The sequence below is a fragment of the Podarcis tiliguerta genome, assembly GCF_965153285.1.
Source record: "Podarcis tiliguerta genome assembly, chromosome: 17".
Taxonomy (NCBI): domain Eukaryota; kingdom Metazoa; phylum Chordata; class Lepidosauria; order Squamata; family Lacertidae; genus Podarcis; species Podarcis tiliguerta.
In genome coordinates this window covers 18,843,917-18,864,764 of record NC_139550.1, presented here as the reverse complement: position 1 = coordinate 18,864,764, position 20,848 = coordinate 18,843,917, and the positions used below count along the sequence as shown (strand labels likewise).

The following is a 20,848-nucleotide window of genomic DNA, read 5'->3' as shown; positions in this document are numbered from 1 at the left end:
CATGGTGCATCCAGATCCAATAACTCTATACTTCCATTTCCAGCAAAGGGCCTGCAATCAAATAACAGCGTATGACAGGAATGCATCTGCCAGCTCCACAGAGAATTGAGATGCTGTGCTGGCTCTCTAGTTGTGACCCACTTGAAAATAGCTTCACTATAACGACTAAATGTGAAGCATGTCAAAGATTTATCTACTAATCCTGGCGATAATTGCTATGGAAGGATATTTATGGGCTAGCTCTGCAGCGCAGCAGTTAACAAAGCCATTTATTTATTTGCCAACCGGAGCAGCTGTTTCCTGGGAAAAGTTTCTAGTTCTTGCCTGCCTTTTTTTTTTTTTATAACGCTGCATCAGAAACAGATTAGGTCTTGTTTTCTGTGTACAATTCTCCCCTCCCCCCTTTCTGAAGACCGTGGGTGGTAAATGAAAAGCTTGAACCTCTGTTGTATGCAGTGTGAAACCATGTTACAGGCAGCTCTCGTTAAAGTAAATGCAAAATGGCTTTAATATATTAAAAGATCCCTGTTAACGCATGCTTCTTTGAACACAAACCTATCTTCCTGCAGTGCTTAATCAATAATTTCTATTGGAAGAGCAACTTCTTCTTGCTGCTATTCTTTGGGCACAAGTACCCTATCTTCCCAACACCCTAGTTAGCTATCCAGGCCAAAGCCAGACAATAACGGTTTGGGTCACTTCCAGATGTCCTGCTTAATTATTTGTTTGTGGGGAGCTTAGAGTAAGGTTGTGTCAAGCAAGTATTATATTATCCCACACTTCCCAGCTTATTTTCATGTCATTTCCCTTTGTTTTCCCACAAAGCAGTTGCTGCAGACCGCAGGAGGGGAGCGTGCTCAGAAACCCACAGGCATCTAAGTGGTAAAAGGTAAAGGACCCCTGGATGGTTAAGTCCAGTCAAAGGCGACTATTGGGTTGCGGTGCTCTTCTTGCTTTAAGGCCGAGGAAGCCGGCATTTGTCCACAGAGAGTCTTCCGGGTCATGTGGCCAGCATGGCTAAATCGCTACTGGCGCATGGAGGACCGTAACAGAAACCAGAGCAATCTCATTTACCTTCCCGCTGCAGTGGAAGGTAAATCTCATTTACCTTCCCGCTGCAGTGGTACCTATTTATCTACTTGCACTGACATGCTTTCGAACTGCAAGGTTGGCAGGAGCTGGGACAGAGCAATGGGAGCTCACCCTGTTGTGGGGATTCAAACCGCTGACCTTCCAATCAGCAAGCCCAAGAGGCTCAGTGGTTTAGACCACAGCACCACCCACGTCTGTAAACAAGATAAAATAAGCACATTTGCAGTGCTTCTTGGATTCTTTCTAATGCATGAATGATCCCCCTTCAGAGCCGCTCCACCTCTGTCTAAGTAGCCCCCCCCCCCCCAGCAGAGTGGCTGCCTGCCTGTAGACACATAATACTGGTGGTGTTCAATTCATTTTTCCTTCTCTACTACCTTCTGGATGTGACACATACAGTACTTAGTGCTATCATAGTGAAGGCTCCCTTTTGTGCATGACTGCCTGCAGGAAGCCACTCCCAATCCAATTGAAGTACATAATATTGCTCTATTTTGACAGGGATGGTGGATCTGATTGCAAAACCTGTGCAGGAGGCTTCCTGGGATCATGGTCTCCCTCCTTCCCTCCGTCCCTCTCCCTCTCTCTTTCTCTACATTTTGAGTGAGATGGGTCCTGTGATTATGGCTTCTAGTTGAGCCAGCCAGTTTGTTTCTGACGTCTGCAGAATCCCGATCTGTCTGTCTCCTTGATATGAAAAGAAGAAGACGTGCATAGATCTCTGTCTCTTTTTCTCTCTTTCTGCCATGCATACCAATTTGTGCACCACATGACACAGCTCTGCGTAGCTCTTTTACTAATTGTTCTTTTCTCCAGGTTTCAGATGTAATAAATTATATGTTTCCCTTACACTCAAACCGACGGGAAGAAGCGCTGCTAGCTGCTTAGCCATTTATATCCATTACTCCGAGGCTCGGTCTGAGTGGGCCTTATCCATACCGCCTTATTTTGGCTGCTAGGGCACCTCCCACCTCCCACCATGCTTCCTGCTGCCTCTCCCCCTGAATTGCTTTTGCCTGCTATGATTTGGGGATTACAAGGTGCTTACCGTATCAGTGAATGCATCCTTGCCATAGCCAGGCAACCCCTCTTCAAATTTAGACTCTTCTACTCCAGACAATCTCACCCCCACCCCTTTATGCCTTTATCATATTATGTAGGCAAATTAGCTCAAGCTATCTGCTGATATTTAATAAGGCGCCGAGGAGCAATTTTTAAAGTACGCAGGGATCTCAATCCTTTTCTCCTCAGAAGTGTGTGCATAAAATACTTTATCAGCCCCTATTGTTTTTGCCCATCACCCCCTAGTTTATCATTATGGCAGTGTTAGTGTAATCCTCATTTCTATTCCACATTCTAACCCTCTCATCAAGCCTTAGGGTCAGGATAAGCAACCCATTAATCATGTTCTCACCAGAACCTGACAAATCCTCTTTAATTTGGATCTGATTTTGTTATATTTGGTTTCCATTCGAAAAGGTGGGGATGAGGTTTGATGGAAAGGATTGAGAAAGACAATTATACAAGCAGGGGTTTTTTTTGGGGGGGGGCGGCGGATATGGAATACCACCACCCAACAAATTTAGAGCTCTCTGTTATCATAATTGTGTTTGAAATCATGTTGCATTTGTGGATCCTTCTGCTTATGCATGATGTTAAAATGAACAGGAGGTGATGGATAATTGGGGGGGGGGGGGAGAGAGATGCTTGAATTCTCACTTAATATATTTTTTAACTGTTTCTATTGCACACTGTCAAAGAATTGCAACAACGATACAACCAGTAATTGAAGTGTCATGTACACAACCAGAGCGATGGCTTGTGAGTGTAGTGACCCTCAAAGTACATCAGTTGGCTCCTACGGTTAGGGACAGATACTTTTATTATTCGCAGCCAAAGACCACTGGTGAGGTGGTTTGCAGCTGCTACGTAACCAATAGGGGGAAATGGAATTTCTGCCCCCTCCCCCTGTTAACTGTTGGGAAATGCCAGGGGAAGAGACAGATAAGACTGTCACCATGGCATAGGCTGCTGACAGCAGCAGGAACAACTGTCCCATCAGCAAATATTACTTCCTGTGGTACATCCTGCCTTCATCAGTTGATCAGTCTATGCTTTTCCCAGTACTTACCATATTTGCCTGAATATAAGCCTCCCTCTTTCCCCCCAAATTCTGACTGTCAAAAGTTATATTCACGACTTTACGGTATGCAGACAAGAGCACTGGGCAAACAGAGCCAGAAGCGTGGCAAAGCAGTGCCTGTCCCGTGTGTAGTTCACTCATCCTCTCCCCCAAGGCCAAGAAGGGAGAGAACAAGGAAGGGGAAAGGCCACTGGCAATTCAGTGAAGCTCTACCTCTCCCCCCTCCCCATTATGAAGCAAGGAGCAGCAAGGAATGGAGCGGCTTATATTCAGATATTTTCTCTCCCCCCCCCCCCCCAGTTTTAAAGGTGAGGCTTTTATCTTTTATTCGGGTGCGGCTTATATTGGGGCCAATACGGTATATTTCAAGACCATTGATAAAGTGATGTGCAACACTGCAAGAAAGCACCCAAGCCTACAAAGCTTAGAATAGCAATTTTATAACCCACTATTACTTTGGCTTCATTAGTTTTCACCTGGTTCCGTCTTGCATTCAAAACAAAGCTCTGTGCTACCGTTGTGGAGTCCGCACTAGTAATACTGCCAGAGTTTGGATGGCAAAGTTCACAGAGGAAGGGGATTCATAATTGTGAACTCAATGGTTCAGCTCTATTACTAGCCCATTACAATTCCAACGAAGTGCATGTCAGTCTACATCATTATACTGCTTAAGGCGGCTGATGACAACAGCTTTTTAAAAATGCCTTTGGTTCACTAGGCAATTTCTTCACTGACATAGTTTGTCTTTATTTGGTGGCTGATATGGAACTGCTTAATTTGTTTTTAGTTTTGTATCAATGCATTGATTGTGCGACTGGGTTTCATTAGAGGATTGTTGCCTGTTTTTTTAGCTGCCTTCCCTTTCCTTGGAAAATTAGGTGAGGTATAATTGTTTAAAATAAAAACAAGCAAAGGGAATGCATTGGTCAAGCTACAAAGGAGGAAATCATAGTAGCAATGATATACTTTCTGCGTAAATGATTTGGCACAGTACTTAAGCATGTTCTCTGTGATACTTCAGGTTTTTGTGCGGGGCTTAGACTTGTGCAAAAATCTTAATGATCTGTCATTTTCATTTCCCTGTTGCTACCTTTGAGAATTCTGGGCTGCACACTGTACTTCTGAATCAAAGCTGAAAGTTCACATAAATGAGCAGAGAAATATGGATCCATTATGTCTCTGCGATTGATTAGTTCTTGATTTTGTCTCTCTCCCTTTCTCTCTCTCTCTTTAAAAACCCTGTTCTTCTGAGCTTTAAGAAGTTACTTAATAATTTACTTCCTTTATCTACTGCAGTTATCTCTGCCTTTTTAGCTCTCATTCCAGACACAGCAACTTTCAAGCATCTTTTCAGAACTATTGGCTCTTTTGACAGCAAGGAACAACCAAATCTTACAGAGAGATTTGAATGGAGATTAGACAGTCTTAAATTTGCATTAAGAGCTTAACCTGTTTTACATAATCAAATGTCTTTTATAAGTTAATTTTATGGGGAAGAAAATGGTGTAGTCTTCTAACTTTCAGATGAACAAGCCTTCGCCTTCTTGCTAACAAAAATCAACATGCTTATACTGGAGGCTGGGGCGAGGTGTGTGACCCAAAGGTTCAAGGATAAAGGCCTATCCATCTACATAACTTACTGAGAGGGACAGGGGAGGGGCTTGGTGTGTGGTGTATGGCAGCAGAGACAACATGATGCTCCCACCATCACACAGCACACCAGGCCAAGCTCCCTGAGCCTCCACCTCCCCCCTCTCAGTGCCCCAGTGTGTTGGAAGGCCAGGGAAACCCCAATGCCCAATGTGCCCCACCTCTCTGGACAGTACTCAGTTATGCCCACCTGCCAGCAAAGTAAGGGCAAGGAAGGTTATTGTTCCAAGGTGGAGTCCCACAACATTTGAATAACCACAGATTCACCTCTCCTGTTTTAATTCATGTCTAAATCCCCAATTAAAAACTGCAGAAGTGAACAATCTAGAAAGGTATCAGAACATAGGAAGCTACCTTATACCAAGTCAGACCAATGGTCCATCTATTGTACAGTTGTACTTTGGTTGGTCAAATGCACTGGAACGTGGACGTTTTGGCTCCCGAATGCCGCAAATCCAGAAGTGATTGTTAAGGTTTGCAAACGTTCTTTAGGAACCTGAACATCCGACGGGGTTTCCACGGCTTCTGATTGGCTGCATGAGCTTCCTGCAGCCAACCAGAAGCTGGGGTTTGGTTTTCAAACATTTTGGAAGTCGAACAAGCTTCCAGAATGGATTCCGTTTGACTTCCAAGATACGACTGTGTTGTGTATTATATAGTCTACACTGACTAGTAGCAATTCTCCAGGGTTTTCAACAGGGGACATGCCCAGTTCATCCTGTAAATACCAGGGCTTCAAGCTGGGTCATTCTGCGGTAGGCCAGTGTTCTACCACAGAATTATGGGTGGTAATATATGAATCCGGGACGCGGGTGGCGCTGTGGGTAAAAGCCTCAGTGCCTAGGGCTTGCCGATCGAAAGGTCGGCGGTTCGAAACCCCGCGGCGGGATGCGCTCCCGTTGCTCGGTCCCAGCGCCTGCCAACCTAGCAGTTCGAATGCACCCCCAGGGGCAAGTAGATAAATAGGGACCGCTTACTAGCGGGAAGGTAAACGGCGTTCCGTGTGCGGCTCTGGCTTGCCAAAGCAGCGATGTCACGCTGGCCACGTGACCCGGAAGTATCTCCGGACAGCGCTGGCCCCCGGCCTCTTGAGTGAGATGAGCGCACAACCCTAGAGTCTGTCAAGACTGGCCCGTACGGGCAGGGGTACCTTTACCTTTACCTTTAATATATGAATCAAAAGTTTTTATCCAGTACAATACATAAGGCTTCAAATATATGAGTGGAGACACAGGTGGGTAGGACCCTAATATTTCTTGGTGGACTAGATGGGTGACTGAAACCATTTGCCATCATGTAATTTTTACTGTTTCACTGTAATTCCTCCCTTCTGCCATTCTATATATGCTACCATTTCCTTATTGTGTTCCAGGACATCCTCCTTCTAAGTTTTGCTGAATGCAGATGATATGAGATGGTTTCCTAAATCTTACATTTGTTGCTCCTCTTGATAGGCTCTTGATCTGATATTTCTTTCTTTATATCTTTGCCTTCACTTTGCACAAGATACTTAATTGCTTCATTTATCACTACTCTGTGTTATTTTTCTGTCATATTCAAGACTTACAACATACTAGCTTTTTTGTCACATAGAAGCTCAGCCCTTTCATGCAAAAAAATGAATTTGACTAGGTTCAAATATTGCTATCATTTTATAGAACAGCATTGCGAGCATTATTAACTGGTATCATGTCATAAAGAAGCAATTCAGGAGCTAAACATTTTCTGAAAGGAGCTCATAAGCGTTCCTTTTTTTATTTTATTTTTTGCTGCCTCCCCCTACTGTTTTTCATATCACAATATAGCTAAAATCGGGGATTTAGAGATGAGGCTTGTAAATTTCATTGACCCACACACCTCCCCTCATAATTTAAGCCTAACTCAGTTCATGTGACCAATTCCCTGCATTAAAAATATTTTTTCATTTATTTCATTTATTTCAGACATTAATTTCTAAGTCTATTTACACACAGGCATACATATCATGACTTCAGATCCTTTTTAATTTCCCCTCCTTGCCCCCCAGCGTCTTTGTGTTAGCTTTATTGTTAGAACTCCAGAATATTCTCTCCTAGGCAGGGCTGGAGATTTCTCCAGTGTTTGTCTCTTGACTATTCACCATCAATTGAGGAGAAAAGATATTACATTAATTTTTTTTCAAAGGGGCAAGTTTTTTTAAAAATAAATAAATGTTGCACTAACTTTACTTTTGAGGTCAAGGAGAGGGTGTTTGTGAATGGCCTTTCTTTAATTTGGCAACCTGTCTCACCAGGCACATTCACTCTGCATCCTCCCAGGGTGGTCACGTAGAAATCACAGACCCTCCAAGTGTCACTATTTTCCAGTGGCGTCCTTGATTTAGAGAAACTGTCCTGGTTTCTGGTTTGATCCCAGAATGTCCCAAATTTCCTTAGGATGTCCCTATTTTCATAGGAGAAATGTTGGAGGGTATGGAGTTATACGAACCCTGAGTGATCTGAAGGCAACCCTGTATAGGGAAGGTTTTTTTTAAAAAAAAATAATTAATGTTTTATTATGTTTCTATATATGCTGGAAGCTGTTCAGAGTGGCTGGGGCAAACCAGTAAGATATGTGGGGTATAAACAGTAAAATTATCATTATGGAATGGGAGGTCACTATTTTCATCGGAAAAATGTTGGAGGGTTTGAAATCAAACTCCAGAGGAAGATATATTGCAATAACGTCTCCATTTTCAGATCAGGACGTGTGTAAAGTAAAGGGCTGCTAGTTATGGCTGTATGAGGTCGTCCAGCTTTGCTTCAGGGTGTGATCCGGTGATTTGGATTAGGCCCTTATTCACTTACAGGAACACTTGCAGGAGGGCTCACCTTACACCCTGAATCCAAAGCAATAATTGCAAAACTGAAGATTTCATCCTTCCACTGACTTGCATTGGGAAACCAAAATAGCTGTAAAGTTTGGTTTTTTTCCACAAAGGTGCATGAAACCTGCTGGTGTAGCAGCCCCCCAAATGGAGATCAAAACTGCCACATTCCAGACAGGTAAGCAGAAGGGTTTCTTTGAAGTTTGCTTTCCACCCAAAACACATTTGTAACATAAAATGGTCATGGGTTTTTAGTTTCATTCCATAGGTGCATGAAGCTTTGCAGACGTAGTGGGCCTCCCCAACTTCTCAGAGGATTAGAGGTAAAGGGACCTTTGACCATTAGGTCCAGTCGTGACCGACTTTGGGGTTGCGGCGCTCAACTCGCTTTATTGGCCGAGGGAGCTGACATACAGCTTCCGGGTCATGTGGCCAGCATGACTAAGCCGCTTCTGGAAAACCAGAGCAGTGCACGGAAACGCCGTTTACCTTCCCACCAGAGTGGTACCTATTTATCTACTTGCACTTTGATGTGCTTTCGAACTGCTAGGTTGGCAGGAGCAGGGACCGAGCAACAGGAGCTCACCACCCCATAGTGGGGATTCGAACTGCCAACCTTCTGATCGGCAAGTCCTAAGTTCTGTGGTTTAACCCACAGCGCTACCCGCACCCCTAGTTCTCAGAGGATTACCCATGCCAAATTTCAGGCAGGTAGATCCAGGCTTGGGCTTCTCCACTCTGTTTTTTTTCCAAAAAAATATCCATCCCAAAGTGGCTCTAAGTAGTAAAACGCTGGGGATGGCATTCAACCTTGCAGTCTTCCGATTGTTCTGCTTGTGCAAGCATTGTAGATTATCACATGGAACAATCCCCTTCCCTTCCCCACATGATGCTCTGGGGGTTCTCTGGACCCCCTTCAGACCCAATCTCAGCAGGTGTGAGGGAATAAGAGACACCTTTGTGCAAGGAGGAGCCCTTGTGCAGGGCTTCCACTGACAAGGTTCATTAAGTGAATCTCAGCCACTGAAATAACTTACATGCTTAAGTTAGGTCCATACATTTTAATAGGTCTACTCTAAGTAAAACCTGGTGGAATACTGCCCCACCAGACACTGAGAATGGAATTTCTGCTATGTTCAGAAGCGTCATTCTACTCTCAATTTACTAAGTTTCAAAAAAGGAAAATGGGCAGATGAGGGTCTTTCTGAGCTTTCAAGAATTCTTAGGGAAAGCCTGCTGCCAAATTCAGATATACAAACCACAACTTAACGCATTCAGTGTAAAGTAGATGCTGATTGAACCACTGCAACTGGAGCCAGACGCCAAAGTTCAAACCCTAGGTTTTGATTTCCTTTTTCTGTAACATTGGACATTCTTTTTTTGCTTGCTGCGGTTAATTGGAGCTTCTTGAAAGCTAAACAGCTTTTTCTTCTTCCTTAGAATATGCCTGATTATGACTCATTGTGGTCTGGCGTTCACAGGCTGATCCATGGGAATTCAGTAAATGAATGGTCACAGTGCCTAGCAGAAGTTTTGAAATCAGTTACTCTATCAAGAGGATGTCAATAGAGGTAAGTTGGTTGAAAATGGTACTTTGCAATGAATTGTAATAATATGACTTAATAAAATTATTTTAAGAAGAAAGGAAAATGGAACGTCAGTTACTTATTTGATGGGGAGTTAATCATCACTTACGTTGCAATCCTAGCCGCACTTAACAGGGAGTAAGTTCCACTGAATTCAGTAGACTTGCTTCTGAGTAGACATGGTAAGGATTACACTTTACTTTTTTTGGACTTAATGCTTTAATCCATTAATATTAAGTGTTGTGTTCAAGTAGAATCACAATGTTGTACGGTAAAGGTAAAAGACTCCTGGATGGTTAAGTCTAGTCAAATTCAACTATGGGGTGTGGCGCTCATCTCACTTTCAGGCTGAGGGAGCTGATGTTTGTCTTCAGACAGCTTTTCTGGGTCATGTGGCCAACATGTTGTTGTTGTTTAGTCATTTAGCCGTCTCCGACTCTTCGTGACCCCCTGGACCAGAGCATGCCAGGCACTCCTGCCTTCCACTGCCTCCCGCAGTTTGGTCAAACTCATGCTGGTAGCTTCGAGAACACTATCCAACCATCTCGTCCTCTGTCGTCCCCTTCTCCTTGTGCCCTCCATCTTTCCCAACATCAGGATCTTTTCCAGGGAGTCTTCTCTTTTCATGAGGTGGCCAAAGTATTGGAGCCTTAGCTTCAGGATCTGTCCTTCCAGTGAGCACTCAGGGCTGATTTCCTTCAGAATGGATAGGTTTGATCTTCTTGCAGTCCATGGGACTCTCAAGAGTCTCCTCCAGCAACATGGTGGTGCCCATTTATAATGAAAAAGTTACATTTTCCTAAGAACTTCCATTGTTATTTCTAGACATTTGTAATTCTTATGCACTGTCCCACAATAGAAGTTTCCTAGCTGGTTATGCACAAAACCCCTTTCACTATGGGTACATGTTATGCTTATGCAAATCTACCATCAGAAAAATATCTAGATCTAAGCTAAAATAAAAATAAAAATTGTTGGGTGATTGGACTTCTTATCTGTATGTTTCTGAGCTGACAAATGAGGCAACATCAGAGGAGAACCCACATAGGGGAAGGTTATCATGGTAATATGAAAGTGGTACTCTACTTCTTTAGGAACAAGGAGAATTGTCTGCAGAGGGAGCAATTAAGGAAAATCCAAGTTGAAGATATTTACTTAATTAATATCTTATCAATTATTAAGAGCTCCCAGAGCTAGAACATATTTATTGATGTTATGATGATATGACTGAAATACTCACAAAAGTTAATATTTATTTTTGAATGACAAATTCCAGTGGAAAACTAAGGAGTGAACTAAAGTAGGGAGGATTTTTTGTGAATCAACATAGCAAAGGCATCCTGCAGGTGCAAATCCCTAAAATTTAAAAGCAGAATGAAAATTGAAGAGTGGTGAAGTCCAGGTAGGGATTAAGCAGGGAAACTCAGAGAACAAAACATGTCACGTGCAAAAGAAAAATGATCCAAACAATGATTTTGGAACAGAGCATGGGAGAGAAGTTCAAATAGCAACCATAGGTTTTTTTCACTTGGCCTGAGAGGGTAGGGACCTGACTGATTCTAGCTACAAAAGCTAAGGCTGATGTATTGTTTAGGGGTGCTTGTCACTGTTGCTGATATTATTTTTTGTAATCTTTATTTTTACATCTTATGATTTATATGGAAATTATTCATTTCTGTTGTGTACTTTTTGACGGGGTTTATTGTTTGTGACCACTTTTGCCATGGTTGTAATTATGCAAATCTTTTTACGTTGTAAGCCACCTTGAGCATAGCTTTAACTATGGGAATGTGGCATAAAAATAAGATGATGAAGAACCATAGGTATGTTTCAGAAATAGTTAAGGTGTGATGAGTCTCATGCAATGGTGATGCATTTTCAGTGACATTTTATTGCACACTATGCCCTCAATATTTTTCTCCCCAAGAAGAAGATAACGTTTGAAAACCTGTCTACCTGTTTCTAACGCTATCTCGGGAATTAACACGAGAAATCTACATGCTAAATTACAAGATGTGGTGATTGAATTCACTGCCTGAAAAGTGGAAAGCAACACTAAAGGAAGGCAGGAATCACAGTGTTAATGAGATTCAAACAATACAGATATGATGGACTCCAGATAAAAGACAAATGTTGGTATCTCTGCATTTTAATCAGCCAGATCACAGTTTTTGATGAACATGCCTAAGGGAGTGTTCTGTGCTCTGCTTTCAGAGTGAGTGAAAGGAAACAAAATGAGCAGTTCTATATGGCACAGTTAGTGACAGATGATGCACTCTTTGGGATTAATGCTAGAAAAATGGGGATAATGATCTTTGCCCCTGCTTAATAAAGTGCTTGCAGCAAATTACCTGGGAAGTAGTACCAAGGTAAATTACTATCCCACTGAAATTGAAGGGCCCAAATGTCTGTTTCCTATTTGAAAAGTATGCTTTCTATTCCAAATACGTTGCCTGTGAAATCTAAGCTACAGTAATGAAAGCAAAATCTTTGCAAGACACAGTTGCTCCGATCCGTTGACCCATGTGCACTTGGTTGGTCAGGAAATCTCTTAACCAGGCTGCCTCATTCAGGCTGAAGGAGTAATCAGATCCATATCCATCAAAAGCTGCACAGGTATGTCTGCTTCCACCCTTGGAACGGTCTGGGAGCTGGTTTACAGCTTACATTCATCTCAGAAAAACAAATTCATGTGATGACTTCTTCCCGCTCCTGCCGCATTGGGTAGAACTTGTAAAAATATATACCCTTCCATCTCACAGCATGAGATATCTCCGCGCTTCTCACATGGAAGTGGGATATTTTTAACAGCTTGATAGAAATCTCAGGCGGTATGTTTTGTTTTCTTAAGGTGGCAAACCTAGGCATGTTTATTTGGGCTTTGGATACCATGGTTTCTGCCATGTCTCCTGCTGCAGGGTCTGTGTTGAGCCAAAGGCGAGACTGACCCAGAAGACTTGCAAACACCATTTTAGTAGTCATGATAACCTCAAAATTAATTGGTTTTTGTTGCGGCAATGAGCTCATCTAAGTTTATTCACACTTGCTTTGATACATGCTAATTGGCTTACTTTGATGCTATGCTTCTCTCTCTCTCTCTCTCTCTCTCTCTCTCTGTGTGTGTGTGTGTGCGTGCTTGGCTCTGGGCCCAGAGCAGGGAGCTATTTGTAAGACTTGGGTATTTGCCACCTATGCACTCATCAGCCAGGCAGAGTGATGGGAGGTTCCGGCCAAAGTTTCCTTGGGTGTGTGGACCAGTCATGAAGACCTCCCACTGCTTTGGTTTGGTCCATCCCAAATCTGTAATGGCAGTGGGGCTTTGCAGGTCTTTCTTATAGTAAAGCACCTGACCACTCTGGTATCCCTGCAGCAAACTACTTGCAAAGGCTCACTTTTGGCCCTAAGGATGAGGACAAGGATCTCAGTGTCAGACTGAGGAGAACTAGAGCATGAAGCTGCTGAATCAGCTGTGGACCCTTTAAAGGCTGCAGACACTTCTACCAAATGGGGGCAAAGCCGCTGGAACCTGAGGTCCTGGCAGCTTTCTTCAGCCTTCAGATGATCATCCTTGCTTGAGACAACATCTTTTATAACTCAGCCAAGGGTAGTGTGTGAGGGTTCAGTTCACATGGATGAGGTTGCCCAATAGGTTTGGGGGAATAGGTTGCTTATAAAAGGTTGTGAAGACTCTCCCCTGAGCATTTCCCTCTTCCTGTTCTTCAGCATTCCACTACCATTTGCCAGCCACTGTCCAAAGTTCTGTAGGATTTTTGGAGGAGGAGCACCCTGTTTGCCCTTCAGCAATCCTGTGGTCCCTGGGAAAGTGTCCTATAGGTTGGCGGAAGCTATGGATCTCCAGCTTTGGAGAGAGAGAAGTCCAGTATCAGATGCCTCCTCCCACTGCTGTGGAAACTTCTGCAGTCTTTGCACTGCTGACATTGGAGCTGTGTCATTGGTAGGGTCCCCAAAATAGGAAAGCTCACTTTTAAACACTGAATCAGAACAAACATCAATTTGGGTTTTCTGTGGAATTGTTTTCAGCGGTAAAGAGCAGGTTGCTGGGGCAGAAAAACACCACTACCACCACTGACACAAAACTTTGGAGTGTGAAACTGTGCCTAGAAATGCAGCACAAAGGGAAGTTTAAATGAGCCCAGGGTTAAAGGTAAAGGGACCCCTGACTATTAGGTTCAGTCGTGACCGACTCTGGGGTTGCGGCGCTCATCTCGCTCTATAGGCCGAGGGAGCCAGCATTTGTCCGCAGACAGCTTCCGGGTCATGTGGCCAGCATGACTAAGCCGCTTCTGGCGAACCAGAGCAGCGCACGGAAACGCCGTTTACCTTCCCGCCAGAGCACTTTGACGTGCACTATCTACTTGCACTTTGACGTGCTTTTGAACTGCTAGGTTGGCAGGAGCAGGGACAGAGCAACGGGAGCTCACTCCGTCACAGGGATTCAAACCGCTGACCTTCTGATCAGCAAGTCCTAGGCTCTGTGGTTTAACCCACAGCGCCACCTGCGTCCCAGAGCCCAGGGTTACAAGGGAATTTACATGGGGTGGGGGAAATAACATGGGCTGGAAATGGATTCCATCCCCAGTTCTGAAACCATGAAGCCTGAAGCTATTCAGTTTCTCCATCCCCATGTAACAGGTAGAAAAGAGCTAGTGCATATGAATCAACGGCATCTATCATTCCATCCCTTCACATTATTAATAACTTCACTGCACACAGTTCACAGGTTTTTCTCCTATTTTTCTTTTCTAATAATACTTGCTAGTAAAAACATCTGAGAAAACAAAAGAATGGAAGAAGTCAAGGGAGAAGGGATTTTTGTGTGTGTGTCATTCTAATTAGGAGGGAAAAAACATGTTTTTCTTCTTAAAAATTATACGAATCCATCCAAGTTATAAAACAAGGAATGGGGGTTGAGGAGGAAGCAAATTAATTTTCTATTTGTGTGTTAGCTATAGTCTCTCTCTTAAGAACAGTGAATCACTACTTTTCAAATATTATAAACAGATGGGCCATCACTATAGCAACCACAAAAAACATCAGGTCAAGCACTAAAAAACATTTACAAATAATGCTGCCAGACATATAAAGGGACTATAAAACACTGGACAGGGAGCTGAAGAGACTTAGAGCACAGGTAGTCTTTTCATCACTCCTTCCTGTTGAAGGTTGTGGCCCAAGAAGAGAGAGGAAAATACTTGAGGTAAACCACTGACTGCACAGGTTGGGGTCATCAGGAAAGATTTGACTTCTTGGATCATGGTCTCCGCTTCCTTGAGGTAGGACTTCTGGAGAGAGATGGGCTGCACCTCACAGCACTTGGCAAGAGTGTGTTTGCCAAGAGTCTTGAGAATATGTTCAGGAGAACTGATGGAGGAGGGAACACGCTTGTTTTCTCCTGCTCTGTAGGGTAGGGCTCAAACCAATGGCTTCAAGTTGCAAGAAAGGAGATTCCAACTAAAGAATCCTGGAGATTCCAACTAAAGATTCCAACTAAAGAATCCTAAAGGAGATTTCCAACTAAACATTCGGAAAAAACTTTCTGACAGTAAGAGCTGTTCAGCAGTAGAAGAGGCTCCCATGAGAGGTGGTAGACTCTCATTCCTTGGAGGTTTTTAAGCAGAGGTTGGATGGCCTTGTGTCATGGATGCTTTAGATGAGATTCCAGCATTGCAGGGGGTTGGACTAGATGACCTTGGGATCCCTTCCAACTCTAAGATTCTATAATTCTATACTCTTTGCAACCTATACCTTATGCTACTCACCTACAAACGTCTAAATAACCTGTCACCTGGCCTCCACAGTCACTTATGGAGTCACTGTTAAGACCATGTTCATGGAAGGCAATCTTACTTGGCTGAGTGATCGCCAGAGAATAAGAAGAGAAGATGAAATAACCTGTCACCCATCTACAGAATGTTAAAAGGGGAAAGGATTTCTGCATGGTCATTTGAAATATATTTTGCATTTCAGCAAAACAGAGCTTAATGTCTTTCTCTTTCTTGAAGCCTATATATCTTATTAAAGACAGGACTGCTCACCAAACATTTCATCCATGACTTCCAGGAGTTAGTCTTGATTTAAGGCCCGGTTCTGAGGCCTAGCTTTGTCCAGTAAAGCAAGCTGGGCATCTCCTCCTAAAGTAATTTCAGAGGTGATGTGAGTGCTCCTGAAGAAATGTGCATGCACACAAAAGCTCATACCAATAACAATCTTAGTTGGTCTCTAAGGTGCTACTGGAAGGATTCTTTAAAAAAAAAAATTGTTTCAACTACGGCTGACCAACACAGCTACCTATCTGTATTATCATCAAGTTTATTTATAAGCCACTTTTCCAAATCATGCCCAAAGCAGATCTCAAAGCAGCGAACACATCAGCTACACTCAGTTCATGGGATCTTTCCACTCACATATGACATCAACCAAGTGGTAAGAGGGCATGGGGAGGCACACCCATTCCTGCAAAAAACAGACTCCCCCAAAGTGGAGAATCAGAATTGTTGGCTACCACATTCCAAAGTCTTATGTCAACTCATATTACAGGGGTGGGAAACCTTTGCTCCTCCTGCTGTTGCTGGAATAAATCTATCATCCCTGAGCATAGGCCAGAGTGCTAGAGTTGGAGTCCTGCACAATCTGGAGGGCCACAGATTCCTCAACTCTGCCATATTGTGATGAGGATGGGGAGAGGCCATAGCTTATTGGAGGAGCGCATGCTTTGAATGCAAAAGTACTCCAGCTTCAGTTTGTGGCATCACCAGGTACAAGTGGAAAATAATTTTGACAAAACGCTGGACAACTGCTACCAGTTGGTGTAACAGTAAAAGGGTAAAAAGTGAATGGGGTTGCAGGGTCAAAGGTGACTATGGGGTTGTGGTGCTCATTTCACTTTCAGGCCGAGGGAGCCAGTGTTTGTCCACAGACAACTTTCCGGGTCATTTGGCCAGCAGGACTAAACCGCTCCTGGTGCAATGGAACAAACTGATGGAAACCAGAGCGCACAGAAATGCTGTTTACCTTCCCACCACAGCGGTACCTATTTATCTACTCGCAGTGATGGGCTTTCAAACTGCTAGGTTGGCAGGAGCTGGGACAGAACAAAAGGAGCTCACCCTGTCATGGGGATTTGAACCACCAGCCTTTTGATCGGCAAGCCCAAGAGGTTTAGACCAGAGTGCCACCCACATCCCTTTTACCATTTGGTGACAATACAGAGCTACATGAACTAATAGTCTAACGCTGTATAGAGAGAGTTATATGGAGAGAACTAATAGTCTCGCTCTGTATAAAGCTTCTCCCTATGGGATGCTGATGGGAAAAGGGCCTGTAGCTCTAAAGCAAACCAACCTCCATAGCTGCCTAATCTATTAAATTGGTGACCTTTTCCCACACTCTTATCTTAAGACATATTCAATTAACTAAAAAAACCTTTTATATTTCTCATGTCATGTTAAGGGCTTTCCATGTTCATTCAAGCTTGAACATGCCGCAAAATTGCAGCTATTAAGGGATACCACCTTAATAATGACTCTCTTTAGGCAATATCCTATCCTGTGAGTGGTTCCAGGTTCACCACTACGTTGGAGCTGGAGGACTGTTAGTGGCAGAGAAATAGACCTGAATGCCAGATTTGTTTGTTCACTGGTATAGACTCCTTGGGTATATAAGCCGCTAGCTATCATGCCACCGGAACTACCTAAATGGCCTCAGTCCTGTATATCTGAAGGAGCATCTCTATCCCCAGTGTTCAGCCTGGACCCTAAGATCTAGCTCTGAGGGCTTTCTGGTCATTTCCTCACTGTGAGAAGTGAAGTTACAGGGAAGCAGGCAGAGGGTCTTCCCAGTAGTGGCACCTACCTTTGTGGAACACCCTCCCATCAGATGTCAAGGAGATAAATGACTATAAAACCTTTAGAAGACAACTGAAGGCAGCCCTGTATTGGGAAGTTTTTTTATGTTTGATGTTTTATTATGTTTTTATATGTGTTGGAAGACGCCCAGAGTGGCTGGGGCAACGTAGTCAGTTAGGCAGGGTACAATTATTATTATTATTATTATTATTATTATTATTATTATTATTACTACTACTACTACTACTACTACTACTACTACTATTCCAGAAGTACCATCCTCAAGCTTAACTCACACACACTGTCAAGTTTCAAATCAGTCCTTTGAATCACTTTTTAAATATGAGCCATAAAACTTACTGTCCTTTACCCACTTGTTTCTCACTGCAATGGTCGAATGCAATTTAACTGACTGACCATTAATAGAGACCAGGCTTCCTCAAACTTGGCCCTCCAGATGTTTTGAGACTACAATTCCCATTTCCCCTGATCACTGGTCCTGCTAGCAAGGGATCATGGGAGTTGTAGGCCAAAAACATCTGGAGGGCCAAGCTTGAGGAAGCCCGATATAGGCCCTGCAATACCAAATACCCAGATAAGAATTCTGGAGAGCTCAAAAGCCAGCTCACCATAATGTCGCCTATAGATTTCAGACTTGGAAGGAATATCCATTCTTCTGCTTTCTAAATGTTGGCTCCCTTTTTGGTGTTCTGTAGAGTCTAAAGCTGTTTAGTTTTTTGTTTCACTATTGATTGAGATTGTCTCCTTCTTCTCTCAAGACTTGGGCAAACCAATCACTGGTTCAGGAGAACCGTGTGAGGTAAAAAAAGCTCCTCTGGTTTTAAGCCCCCAGAGAAGTTTCTAGTCCCTGACCTACCCCAAACGACACAATTTGGAACAGTTCTCTAGCCTTGGGAGCCAGTTGCTATGCAGGAGCCACAAACTGGCATCACAGAGCAGATAAGCGGGGGGTGGGGGGGAGCTGGAATTGCCCACAGTCCCACATAATACTATGGCCAGCAATGAAACAACCCACTTCCATATCATCACAAGCTGATAGTCACTAGGCCATGGGAAGACTAACTAGGGCTGGATCTAGACACATTTAAAGAAAAAATGCTTAAGGAAAAAAACGCATTGTAAACCTCAAAGGGGGAAATCACGTTGGTGAAAGATGGAACTCCACAGTACCATCTGGTGTCACAGTGTTATAACACATATAAAACACTTTTTCTTTACTAACATAGCTGAGTCCTAAGTTCTGTTTGCTGATCCCAATGCCTTTCCTAGACAATGGAGGGCAAGTGCCATTGAATTCAGCCATTTCAGGAAACAAATAGGAGACTAAAGTAAACTCAGGATAACTATCTCAGGACATAATCTATTGGGGAGGGGAGAGAATCCTTGGAGAGACAGGAAACATTTATGTTGGAATAATTATTTGTGAAGGCAAGAAAGGAAGAAAGAACTTATTTAAACATGCAGCAGTTCTAATTTCAGTTTTCCCAAACCTCTCTCTCCCTGCGGAAAATATAATTTATCGTTGAATACTACCTATAAGTAGGGCACTGAAATAAAAATAAACTGAGATTAGAATAGTAGCATTTCCCTAATCAGCTACAAGCAAGGGTGATATTGCTTGAGGTTTCTAACCTGGTACAAGTTGCTTGACCAGAATATTTGAAGTAGTTTTCTGATACAAGAAATAATACCATGTTGGAACACTAATAATAATAATAATAATAATAATAATAATAATAATAATAATAAGTTGTCATATACAGCACAGTGGGTCACAAATGACCCCACAAATGGGCACAATTCCTCCCCAGAGGAGCCCCACTAGGCTCAATATTGCCTGCTCCTCTTTACAGTTATTTGCACATGATTAGGTCCATATAGTTAAAGCTATGGTTTTCCCAGTACTGATGTATGGAAATGAGAGCTGGGCCATAAAGCAGGCTGATCGCCGAAGAATTGATGCTTTTGAATTATGGTGCTGGAGGAGACTCTTGAGAGTCCCATGGACTGCAAGAAGATCAAACCTATCCATTCTTAAGGAAATCAGCCCTGAGTGCTCACTGGAAGGACAGATCCTGAACCTGAGGCTCCAATACTTTGGCCACCTCGTGAGAAGAGAATACTCCCTGGAAAAGACCTTGGTGTTGGGAAAGATGGAGGGCAGAAGGAGAAGGGGACGACAGAGGACGAGATGGTTGGATAGTGTTCTCGAAGCTACCAGCATGAGTTTGACCAAACTGCAGGAGGCAGTGGAAGACAGGAGTGCCTGGCGTGCTCTGGTCCTGGGGGTCACAAAAAGTCAGACATGACTAAACGACTAAACAACAACAGTGTATCTTTACCCCCATGTTAGTGTCAGGTTTTTTTGTTTTAGTGAAGTAGAATCACAAGAAGCGTGCGTGTTTCTCTCTGCCCCCCCTCACCTGAAAACATTCACCTTCACCTGAGGGCATGGTTGTACCTTCTAGCTCTCACCCCACTGAAGCATCTCTACCAGCTCCACCCCCCACCCCCCACATATTGACAGGGAGAAGAGAGACCTTGCAGATAGGCTCCCTCTGTGGTTTAGAGCACTGATAATGCAGGGTTCCGAATCAAGGAGGAAACCAATGCACATAGAGCCTGCAAAGTAGAATTATATTTTTAAAAAGGAAGAAAAAAGTTGGAGATAGGGTACATTTTTGAAATACGGTGACTTTTTCAACAACGGGGGGGGGGGGGTAATTCTTTTTAACTAAAATGTCACATTTTGATCTGAACTTCAAACTTGGAAGTTCAGATCAAACCTATTATTAATATGGTGAAGGTGTTAATTACAGGCTAAAACAAGTTGAAAGGAAGGGAAAGAAACTCTGGCTAATTAGATGACTATCAGTTCCTGCCTGGCCCCTCTTTCATTTCAGTGTAAGTAAAAATGATTTATCTCAGGGCTCAGCAGTAGATAAGGGTTCAAAAGTCTATACAAACTCAAAGAGACTGGACAAAGTGACACGGTTTCGTATCATTTATAACACAATGGAATTTCCTACTGAAGTTTAATTTTAAATGACATCTGTGTAAAACATTATGTGGATTGATGTTAGGGGTTGCTGTGGCAGACAAATCTCTCAAGCTTCTTTGTTTGACTTTTGACTTCTCAATTTACGGAGAAAATATTATAGTTATTGCCCAACTGAATTCCCAGTGACAGATGTTCATGAGAATTGTTTTCCTAGCCAATGACATTCTTCTCCTTCTCCTTCTTTAAAAATACTTATACTGTCCCACAAGTCCGCTCACCCCTCTTGGTGTCACAGCGTTGCAGGACAGCAGACTTCACTATGGCCCTGACGAGGGAACTGGAACAGTGGTGCACTTCCTGATGTGTGTGGGGGGGGGGGCTTAAGCCCCCTCTGCCTATCAGGAACTGGATCCTAGCCTGCACCCGGCTTTGACTAATGGGGATGCAGGCTGGGGACTTGGCCTGTGACAGGGGGTGGAGCGGATGGATCAAGTAGGCTTCCCTAGGATCGGGCCCTTGCCCAGTTAAGCAGCCCACACCTGGGGCACTACCTGTTTGTTCCTTCGCTGGGTTTTTTCCCTGCCCACCTATCCTCAGTTTAAGCTGATAGTCAATGACTTTGCTGTGGCTATGGTGGTCGCCGTT

The 20,848-nt window shown here is 43.4% G+C and overlaps 1 protein-coding gene across 1 annotated transcript in view; it reads right to left on the bottom strand.

Annotated features, from left to right (window-relative positions):
- Positions 1-19,430, bottom strand: part of PTPRD (protein tyrosine phosphatase receptor type D) — a 1,386,996-nt gene extending 1,367,566 nt beyond the window's left edge. Inside the window, exon 1 of the mRNA XM_083419250.1 lies at positions 19,264-19,430. The gene's annotated coding sequence lies outside the window, so the exon portion shown is untranslated. The remainder of the gene's footprint in view (positions 1-19,263) is intronic.
- Between the last annotated feature and the right edge of the window lie 1,418 nt (positions 19,431-20,848).